The 10436-nt window shown below is 42.5% G+C and overlaps 1 non-coding gene across 1 annotated transcript; it reads left to right on the forward strand.

Moving 5' to 3' along the window:
- Positions 1–5656: 5656 nt before the first annotated feature.
- On the forward strand, positions 5657–5729 carry Trnaa-agc. Its single transcript has one exon. It is a non-coding gene; the product is annotated as a tRNA-Ala (tRNA).
- Positions 5730–10436: the final 4707 nt, after the last annotated feature.

Below are 10436 nucleotides of genomic sequence, written 5' to 3' on the forward strand. Positions count from 1 at the left end.
CCCAAGGAGGTCATTTTCTCGCCCACCCTCCAACCTTTTTCATTCTTAGTGTGAATTTTTATCCGACATGACCTACTTGCTCACATGGAGAGAGGAAACAGAATAAGTGCACTTCTAAGGTTTTTTTTTAAATGTTATAGTCGCTGTTGTCAAATGATTATTCTTTATTCTTCACTCGAAATAGTGCCAGACAACTTTTTAAAAAGTAAGTTAATATGAAGTAATAAACCTACAAATTTCTTCAGAGACTTGAACTCTCAACTGGTAGCAAGTGGAAAGTAAAGCTAACTTCAGATCCCTCGAGTCGGAACATATCCTCGAGTGGCTCGTGTAACCTCCTACGTACAGGAGCCTGCTGATGAGACAGTTCACTTCAAGGATGTCTCTAGAGTTTGGTCTTCGATCTACGTCAAAGCTAGTTGACAGCTAGTACAAAAAGCATCTCAATGGCACAGCCGAGGGTGGGGTACGTGGTGGGTGGAAACTGAGTTAGCGCACGTGCGTGTGTTTGCGTGTGTTTGCGTGTGAACGAATACACTTGTCATCGCTAGTGAGGACATTCTTGAGATTCGAGTAACAAGTTATACTGGGATGGGTTAGGTCGCTATGGCAACCCATCCAAGCAGGTACTTTTAACGGAAGTTCTGTTGGTGGTTTTCAGACGACTTTCAGGCGGGCTTCCCTAATATTCTAAGTTCAGAGCGGCGTGATGAAAAGGAAGTCGCCTGCATCACAGTTTATAAAGTTACTGTACTACACACTAAATACATGACAACAGAGATCGAGAAGCCATGCAACTAAAGGAAATCCCTGCCCCTGTCGCACGATTAATTTCCGACAAGGAGTCCTCGCCGTTTTGTCAGGAAACCTCAAGTAAATGCAGTTTGTCGTGTCATACGGCAAAAGTCTTAGTCACGATGGTTTCGATGAGCTGGCAGGTTTCTGTATCCCACTGTGGTATGTGCAGTCACACCACCTTTCTACGTGCTTTTAGCATTATAAATAGTTTTCATTTTTATACAATCTTTCATCTTTATATATGCTGTCTATACAATGGTTTATAATTTGTATTTTAATGAGAAATTTGTGCCTTCAATTCTGTTAATATACAAAAAATCATTATTCACAAAATTGTTTTAATTCATTTAAAATACAACTTTGATCCGACTTTTAAAAATTGAAGTGATTTATAATTCTCATGGAACACTTTTCTAGTGATTTACTATCATTCTCTACATGAGAAAGTTTCAAATCGCTGGTCCATGTAACTGACACTAACAAGTTTCTGATCTAACAAAGGTTTCGACAAAGTTTGAACCTTCCTAGAAGTCATGAAATTGTTTGTTGTAGTAGGGTTCTTAAGTGACTTACTTCTCACGACCGTCTGCTTCAAAATAGTCTCATGCCAAGCTGTCAAACCAACACAAGGTCTAGTTGAAAGTATTCAGATTCAGGGCCCAAGGCCTTTGCCTACCCGCCATGTCGCGAGCTTGTTACAAGGAGGACGCAACACGCTGATCACAGATCTAGCTTTCTCTCAAAATTAACAACCGATGGTTTCTTTTCAAGTCCTGCTAAAATTACACTTTGTGTTTCCAGGTCTGACATCTCTATAATTTGCAAAAATCCTGGAGTAGGGATAGGGTTGAGGCTTATAGTAGACAGTAGTCCGCAAACAAACACCCGCATCTCCCTCAGTGCACGAAAATATGGCGCGCAGTCACGTGGGGGGAAACTTAATGTGCTTGATGTCTGGACCCCAGATGTGGTGTATGAACTAGCTAGGTGGAAATAGTAGATACCGTAACTTCGCAAAGCCAGCAGATTATCGTTTGAATGTTCCTGATACACAAAGTTTAACTTTCAAACTACGCACTCACCTGCCTGTGGACGGACGACTCGTGGTCCCAGACACCGAGAGTTGTCTCGTAAAGGGAGACAACGCGAGTCTCGTAGATGACAGTAATGCAGCTTTAACACATTCGGTGATAATGTAAACCCCCGAGTGACTAGTCGCAGCCTCCGCCACAAGCATCACAGAAAAGGAACTGGGTCTTTCATAATTAATTAATGCAACCAAAAGGTTCAAAAAGTATCAGAAAGTGCGGATGTAACGAATAATGATAATCTAAAAGAATATTGTCAAAATAAACAAAGCCTGTTAGTAAGCAGACAATAGTTATTTTCAACCCCATGCAAATCGTGACGGAACAAGCAATCAGTGGCCTATTCATATGGTAGGTGGGTGTGTATCCCAAATTTCCTTGTAAGAACTGTTACAAAAATATTTTCAAAAAGAACAGAGATATATATCAATGGTGTCCCACTTGTGACATCTATGAAAATGTACTTGAAGGCCGCTCTCAACCCAAAATATGGACAAAAGTTTGAACAAGGTTGACAGACTCTTTACCTGAAGATTAAAAAAAAACTTGGTCAGACATTCGTCCCTATTTTTTAGTTAATAACTGCCTGCAAACGATCGTAAGAAAATATCCGTTCCCTGGAAAATATAAAATAACGCGAGTACTATAATAACAACCGCAAGGGTTTTTACTCGTTCTTTTTACTTTCTGCTGAGTACAGGGAATCTAGTGCTTAAGTCGAAATAATCATTGTGACCAATCGGTTCTGACAACACACTAGGAACAGACAGTCACGGAAATATATTATCAATCCCATGATCCGGGACAGTTTATGACTTTCGGCAGTCCTGGCACCCCTCACCACCCACAATGGTTTTTGCTTGTTTGTTGTCTAATGAAGCAATCTTTATTTTTGTTGGCGAAAGAATCCTCTGCAGAAACACTAGAAAATGCCTCCCTACTGTAAACCGATGTGTGTCCATGTGATGTTCAGGAGGTACGCAGGCAGTAAATGTCTTAGAGAATGCTCCTACACTCTTAACCTGGAAACTTCTCTGAAAAAACAAAACAGAAAAAAATAGGATGAAATGAAGGTGAAAATAAATCTCACGACATAAATTACTTACGCTCTCACTGTTTTCACTAAACATCACCTTATCTATTCGTTTTCTGAGATCACATGTCAGTCAGTTGAAACTAAGTGATCGTCGTTCAGTAGCTATGTTTTTGTTTGGGCTTTTTTTTCATTGTATTGTGTTTGATTTTTCACATCATTTTTTTTTCTAATTATTATCTCCACTGCCAGAAGTTATTATGTTTTATATATATACCTGCATGTATGGCCGTAGGTCTTGCGAGTTGGTCAGAAGCCAACATCTACTGTGGTGTTACTGTCAGTCTCCAGAGGCGTACACACCTGCACTTGCACATGCAGACTCTCTTCCTCTCTCTCACACACACACACACGCACGCCATGCACACACACACACATAAGCTCTCACACACAGATGTGTACAGATTAACAAACACAGATGTCTGCACACCTTATGTAAGCCACTAACGCAAAGAAGTCACACAAATCGTCTTTTTCGGACACAAAGGACAACCAACAAAAAAATAATAAATAATGGTTTCTTCACATGCCCATTGTGTGTTTGGATGTAAATCTGTACAAAACGGAAAAATTCGGCTCAAGGTTTTTATTTCCTACAACGACGCTGGGCTTGAGTGGTATCCGCTTGACAATCCTGTAGACATTATCTGTTTTTTATCTATTATCTGCTGTGACTAGACTCCTACATCGCTAGAGATGACATAAGGCGCTCGGGCCCTATACTCGGACTCTAGTGTCATTACGTGCTGGAAGGAGCGAGGCGAGACGGACGCGAGTGCAGTGAAGCACGCAGCACGTAAACTGATTCGGCCCATCCCTCCGTCTTCCCACCTTGTTGACTGGGGTGTACAATTAAATGTTTGCATCATCTCTACCAGCCCCTTGTTTACCGAGCATAGTTTGCTGTGAAATATACAGTAGACTAGCTTGCCACGATGGGGACTCCCCTCTGTCACAAAGACGACTGTAAAACATGTGCGTTCTTCTAAAATTACAACGAGCAGGAACAAAAAGAAATAAAACTCCAGAACACTTGTGAATAATTCCTTTGTGTTTTTTGAAGAGAAGGAGCTATTACGACAGAAACTATTGTAACCAGGTATACCTGTGTGGTTGTGTCGGTCTGCTTCTGCTTCCTGCGTGATGTGATTTTGTGTTGTAAGTGATGGGCGTAGATGTGCGCATGTTTGTGTACATATGTACAAAATGCCTGTCTGCATACGTGTTCGTTCTGATGAATCAGCTGCAGACATTTCGTCATGCAACAGCTTCCTGCGTAGTTAGAGACAGACGAGGCGCACAAGTGCGTTTATTACGTTGCGATGCGCTAAAAGGGGACCTTTGAACCCTAACTCTACTTATCTCTTATAAATTTTTGTTGCATCTCCTTCCCGCCATGTACGAACACATAAACACACACAGATACAGATGTGCACCTCCGCACACATGAGTTTCATTTGCTCGCACTCTTGCTTACTCATCGGGGTCCTCTTGTCACAGCTATTATCGAGTGAGCCATCAATCTAAGAAATAAAAGCTGTCAATAAACATTTGGAGAAGATGCACAGATGCTTATTGGAAATGTAAGCTTGAATTAAGATTGGAAAAAAAAACCCAGTCGACTGCAGTACGACACAAGGAGACCGTGAACAGTCATCTGCAACGATCTGCTTTACTGTCTGGCTGCCTATTCCTGTCGCTATGACAGAACCACCCAACCTTTTCCTGTTTGCCAACCTATTTTCTGCCTGTTTGTCCGAACTGCCGAGTCGTCTGACCGAAACACTTACATTCATTCACGTACAACATACTGTTATCAAGGGTGTAAAAGTCCTCAAACCAGAACCATTTAAATAAAATATCAGCTGATACAGACTTACAGGCACACCATTCGTGAGTAGTGTTTACTTTGACTCAAAACATTTTGAAAGAGTGCATGACAGTTCGAAACACCGTACGAAACTCGAGTGTCCTTTTAGCACTCAAGTTTCGGCCACAGAAAGAGAAAAATATATAATCAAAAGCTTTCAAATTATTTTCTAATTGTCAGATGTGTTTGCTTTCAGAAAGCCCGACTCATATTTAACATGAAAAGTATCTAAAGCACTTAACGACGATATGTACAGACTTTTAAATGAAGCCAAGTACAACCATAAACATCTTGCTTGCTGTCCAGTCATCTTTCTCGTGATTTCTTTGAAGACAGATTGACAGGTTGATGCTGCTTGTGACAACAGCACCCAACAGTGCATGTAGAATGTGTTCTGTGTATATATATATTCTATTATATTCTTTCTATAGTCTGAAAAGTTTTTGTCAGAGTTTAAATCACATAATTCACTGGCACATGCCCCAGAAAGTAAGGATTTGTACTACGCAGTGAAAATTAATCATAAAAACCGAACAAATGGAAGGTTCTAAGTGCTGTAAGAGGAGGTCACCTACTCATTCTGATGTCAACAACACTTCATTCCTAAAAGGAACTTGACCCTGGAGTCGGTCGGAATATGTAGTGAACTATCTTCGTCGCACAGAATATAGGGCGAGTCGCCGTTATCGCCATGCTGCTGTGAGCGTCACGCTGCGGGCAACATAAACTCACCATAAACTAAGCTCAGCAAGAACAGACACGCGTGGTATCCATAGAAATAAAGATTAGAAGAAAGACACTTCACAAGGGGATGTAGCTCAAATGGTAGAGCGCTCGCTTAGCATGCGAGAGGTACGGGGATCGATACCCCGCATCTCCACAGAAGTATTTTTACCCTTGAACTTAGGGAGCAAAAAACTTATGTTGTTATATTATTATTTTATTATTTTTTTTTTTACATATTACGCTCTCTTAGCTTGTATTTTTATTTTTTTAAGAACCTGGTTCGAAGGACCTATCCCTCTCATGTGGGTCGTTTTGTGGTACCGTGTTTTGTCTTTTAAAACCAGCTTTCAAGAGCCTGAAATCCGACCTGTTGTTGCCAGAAAGAATGGGCTTATCGACTGTCAACACTTGGATATTTTCATGTGTTGCTGCACAATATGTCCATATCGTGTGGCCTTGGGCTCCCTCCTTCCTTCTTCCTACAGATGCTTTTCTTATCTTTAATTTTTTTTCTTACTTTCCTATCTTTATCATCAGTTAGGTCATTTACGCACACATGTTTTTGAGCATACATACATAGTATTTTTATTTATACACTCCACTGTTCTTTGAACTCTCACCCATTTCACTTTTTTTTTATTTGTCCTGAGCTCCACCATGCACTGACTTCAGGCACATTTCTCGGATGATAATATTAAAACTTACAGACCTAACAAACCTTTAAGTGTTGGAGTAAGTCAGCTGACTCAGGCCGCTCCCTAGACGCATCGAGGAAGATTAACTACTTAAGAAGATGATAGACTGACTACCTGCACCGATGCTCTCCTGATCGAATTTCTCGCCCCCATTACTACCCTCACCCATCCCCATGTCGCCATGACTGAGTGCAACCCTCGGGGCGAGTGCTCGACGTTCTGCCCCTCTACCCTCCACACGTAACAGTGAGTCAGCAGGTCACCACGTGACGTAGGTGTGTGAAGTCGTGTAACACTCTAACATACTGATTGTGATGTCTCGGCCTTATCCTCCCTCTCATCTTCCTCCTCCTTCTCCTCTTTTTCGTTGTCGCATCATCATCAACATCATCGTCGTCGTCGTCGTCGTCGTCGTCCTTCCCCTTCTTATTATTATTATTTACAGTAAGCAAGTTCGGTTAATGCTGAATTTCTCAAGTTTATTTGGAACCTATAACATGTCCGTAAGTACGGATGCGTGGGCTGCAGCGTGTCATGTCTCCTAGTGTTGGAACAGGCAAAAAAAATGCTTCTAGTCTTAGTCAGATGCCAAACATAACAAACAAATAAATAAGAACAATCATAAATAGCTGCCGCCCCTTTAAAAAAATGATGCTGAGGAGGCAAGAATCTGAGCCTCGTTTACTGTCAGCATGGAGTTTGCTCCTTCCCCCAAAACTGAGCTTCTTCCTACATCGCCGTCGGGTGGGGGTGGGATGGAAATCAGTTAGTACTTTGTTTCTATCAACAAAAGTCTGTCTTTCGAACTCCTCTCTCTCGTGGGTTCGGATCTCGCTTCAAGCACACGCTATTTCTCAATGGATGTGGTCTCAATGTACGAACACGGAGACCACACTCACACTCTCCCCTCTCCACCCCACCACGTGTGTAGTCGCCGTCATCCATCAGCCTGCTGGTGTACACCAAGGTGGCGCGACTAGATACACTAAGATAGGCTGGCGGGCCGCGTTACAGACATCGGTCTGGGAGATAACTCACTGCCGGGACAAAAGAGTTCTGATAAGACAGTTCCAGACTGACTGGCACAGCTTCTTCTGGCAGCACGTGTCGGCGGGAACTGACCCAACAGGCCTCCGGTCCCTCAGGCCGTTTTCTTCAGTATCCCACGTGCATTTCTCATTTCATTAAAGCCACGAGACGAAAATGAAGAATTAAGCATTTTCATAATCATTAAAAATTTTCTATCAAATCAATCGAATGACTTTTGACCATTAAAGCGCGGAACTGAAGTATGTCAGGTTCTCTTGACATAATCAATTAATTAAACAGGTCGGCGGGAAGAACGCCAGTTTCGTCAGCCACCACCCCTCCCCCCGCTTTCTACCCACCCACCTCCCACCTCGCCAAGGAGGTGAAGTGATAGATGGGAGGGGGGCACTGTGGGTTCCTCCCTACTATGGGTGGGGGCGCTGGAATCGGGTGTGACTGGCTGGGCGCTAACACTCATCCAATGCTCGCCACACCTTTGCCACCCCACCCCCCCCACCACCACCACCACCCAAGCGTTCAACACGTGGTCAAAGTTCACGACCCTCCGAGAGGGTCACGCCCTTTTCAACAAGTCATGGTCGTCAGCCCTAGGCTGTTGTAAAATGCTTTTCACCCGGCGAACCTCGCCTCCCTAGCGGGTTTATCGGGGTACCGCTGTTAGTAGTCTAGTCTACACACGGGTAGGTGGATATTCGAGACACGACAGGCTTCTGGATTTTCAGGCAGGTGTTCAAGACAGGTTGCACTGTAGCATGAGCAAGTGTTCGCGCAGATATTTGTATGTACTGTATATACCTTTGGTGGATACAATTTTTGTTGGGGAGGGGAGATCGTTTTGTGTGTGTTTGTGGTAGAGTTGCAGACTTCACAGAATCTTCGTTGTTATTGACTATCGCTGTAGTTGTCAGTGGTTGCTGGTAACCAAGGTAATGCGCAGGATCGACGAATCCTCAAATCCGTAAACTCGAGTTGTAAAAACTATCTTGTCAAGATGATTCTGATCCATTTCCCATAAATGACTAGATTCTGGGAATCTGACATTATCTCAGCCCTGATTTCGATATCTTCAGGTCGTGAGTAAGGGAAAAAGAAAATTCATAGTGATCTGTTGTCCATAGAGAGAAAGGAGGTAAATGAACAGTTTCTGTAAATCCCCATGTTTACATTTCCATCAAACTTTGTCCATAAAACATTCAAATACTGAAATTATTTTTCAAGCTCTGAAATTAAATCCTTTGAGAAAAGCTCCACAGCAACACAACTTATAAAACGGAAGTGTCGAATCCTCCAGACCTCACAGTTTTCACAGACAAGACTGGGATAAGTTGGCAGTTTCTGAAAAATCCCATAAAGTCATGGATGACTGCAGCTTTCCCATCTCGCTAATCTACCCTGCATGATAAGCAGGGATCGGTATACACAACCCTACTCTTCCTACTCTTCTGGCAACCATTTCTCTCACCACCATCATCCCCCAACATCATAACTGGCCTGCTGTGTCTAATCGTGAACTTTTGGCCTTTTGCGCGTGCAAGTATTAAACGATAAATATTTCACATCAACGTATCCTTCGCGTTTTCCTTTTCTCATTCTCTCTTTCTCTCTCTCTCTCTCTCTCATATAGATATGTCTATCGTAGCAGGGTACTGTAGTTGTAACACACACATAAAAGCGCGTTCTCTCTCTCTCTCTCGTACACATAAGTATACATATACTATCTTAGCAGGACGCTGTAGCTGTACTGTAACATAACTCGGCGCCGTGAGCATTGTATACCTTAACAACTCTACCTCTATACTCTCCTGCCTTTTGAATGCATGTACATCATCTGCCATTTGGGCGGCGCGGCGACCTTTCTGCACAATCTAATTATTGATACACAGTGCAAAACAACAATTGCAGATTAGGTCGGCACAGAACCCAAACAAACGACCAGAAAATTCTGATTTATCGTAAATATAGAGCACTCCTGGCATCTCAACCAAGTAATTAAGCGACATTTGCACGAGTCTCTCTCGCACACCATTACTTCTCTCTCACCAAACACACTGACATACACACACCCGACAGAGAGAGAGAGAGCTGGGGACAAAATGGGGGTTTCACACCAACACTGGTTGTGGCAGTGGTTGGTGGTTGGTGGTGGGAATGGTAAATGAACAGAAAGGCAGAGAATAATTAGGACTGCTTGATTCATTAAGATAGCAGAGGCACATGGTAATTTACCAAGAACTCGGTAGACATGTCTGGCAACCACAACGACATTTCAGTTTAGTTTCAACCCCTGCGACAGCCGCCACAAGTTGACAAATATCGCGAAGGCTCAGTCTGCAGACCTTGGTGGTCATTTGTCAGGACTGACTTTGAATTCAAATGACTTATCAACTGATCGACTGATTGGATACATGGCAGCCATTTCAACCTCCAGAATGTGTACTTTAGATGTGTATACAAATACCTGGATTTTTTTTTATATTTTTTTTTACAATGAAAGAGACTTTTATTATGATTTGATACTGAAGAGGTAATAGATAACTTATCTACATTTCTAACATTTAAGACTATATTTTTTACAATCATTACAGCATTTGAAGGCCATTTGCAAATATGTAATCGACATCATAATATTCTGAAGGGGGAAATAATACTTTTATTAGAACGAAACAATTAAAAGTGAAAAAAATCACAAGAGCAGACAATCATTCCTTGCCGCTCAAGCTTCATTGATTACCTTTCTCTAGATCTCTAGTATATACATATTAAAAGAGGAAGTGAAAATAACATATTCATATTTCTAGGCTGTCATACTGCTATCTCCCTTTCCATACATAAACATGCCTTCGGGGTCTGTTTTGCCACTTGAGTGCTTGGGAAGGAGACTACCGGACACTCGTGCAATGCATGCCGAGTTCGAATCTGTCGGTGAAGATGATTTCGTCCTCCGGTGACTCCAAACGGCTGTTGTAACAGCCATGGTCATGAGGGGGATGAGGGAGGAGAGGGCAGCAGCAATACAATGCAGGCCTGTCGATGATGATGTCACCCGAGGAATGTCGGCGGTTGTCGCAAACTGTGGTGGGAACAGGGCAGACGACGCCAGACCGGTGTCGCAGTTG

The sequence above is a fragment of the Pomacea canaliculata genome, linkage group LG1 (genome assembly GCF_003073045.1).
Source record: "Pomacea canaliculata isolate SZHN2017 linkage group LG1, ASM307304v1, whole genome shotgun sequence".
NCBI classification, from domain to species: Eukaryota; Metazoa; Mollusca; class Gastropoda; order Architaenioglossa; family Ampullariidae; genus Pomacea; species Pomacea canaliculata.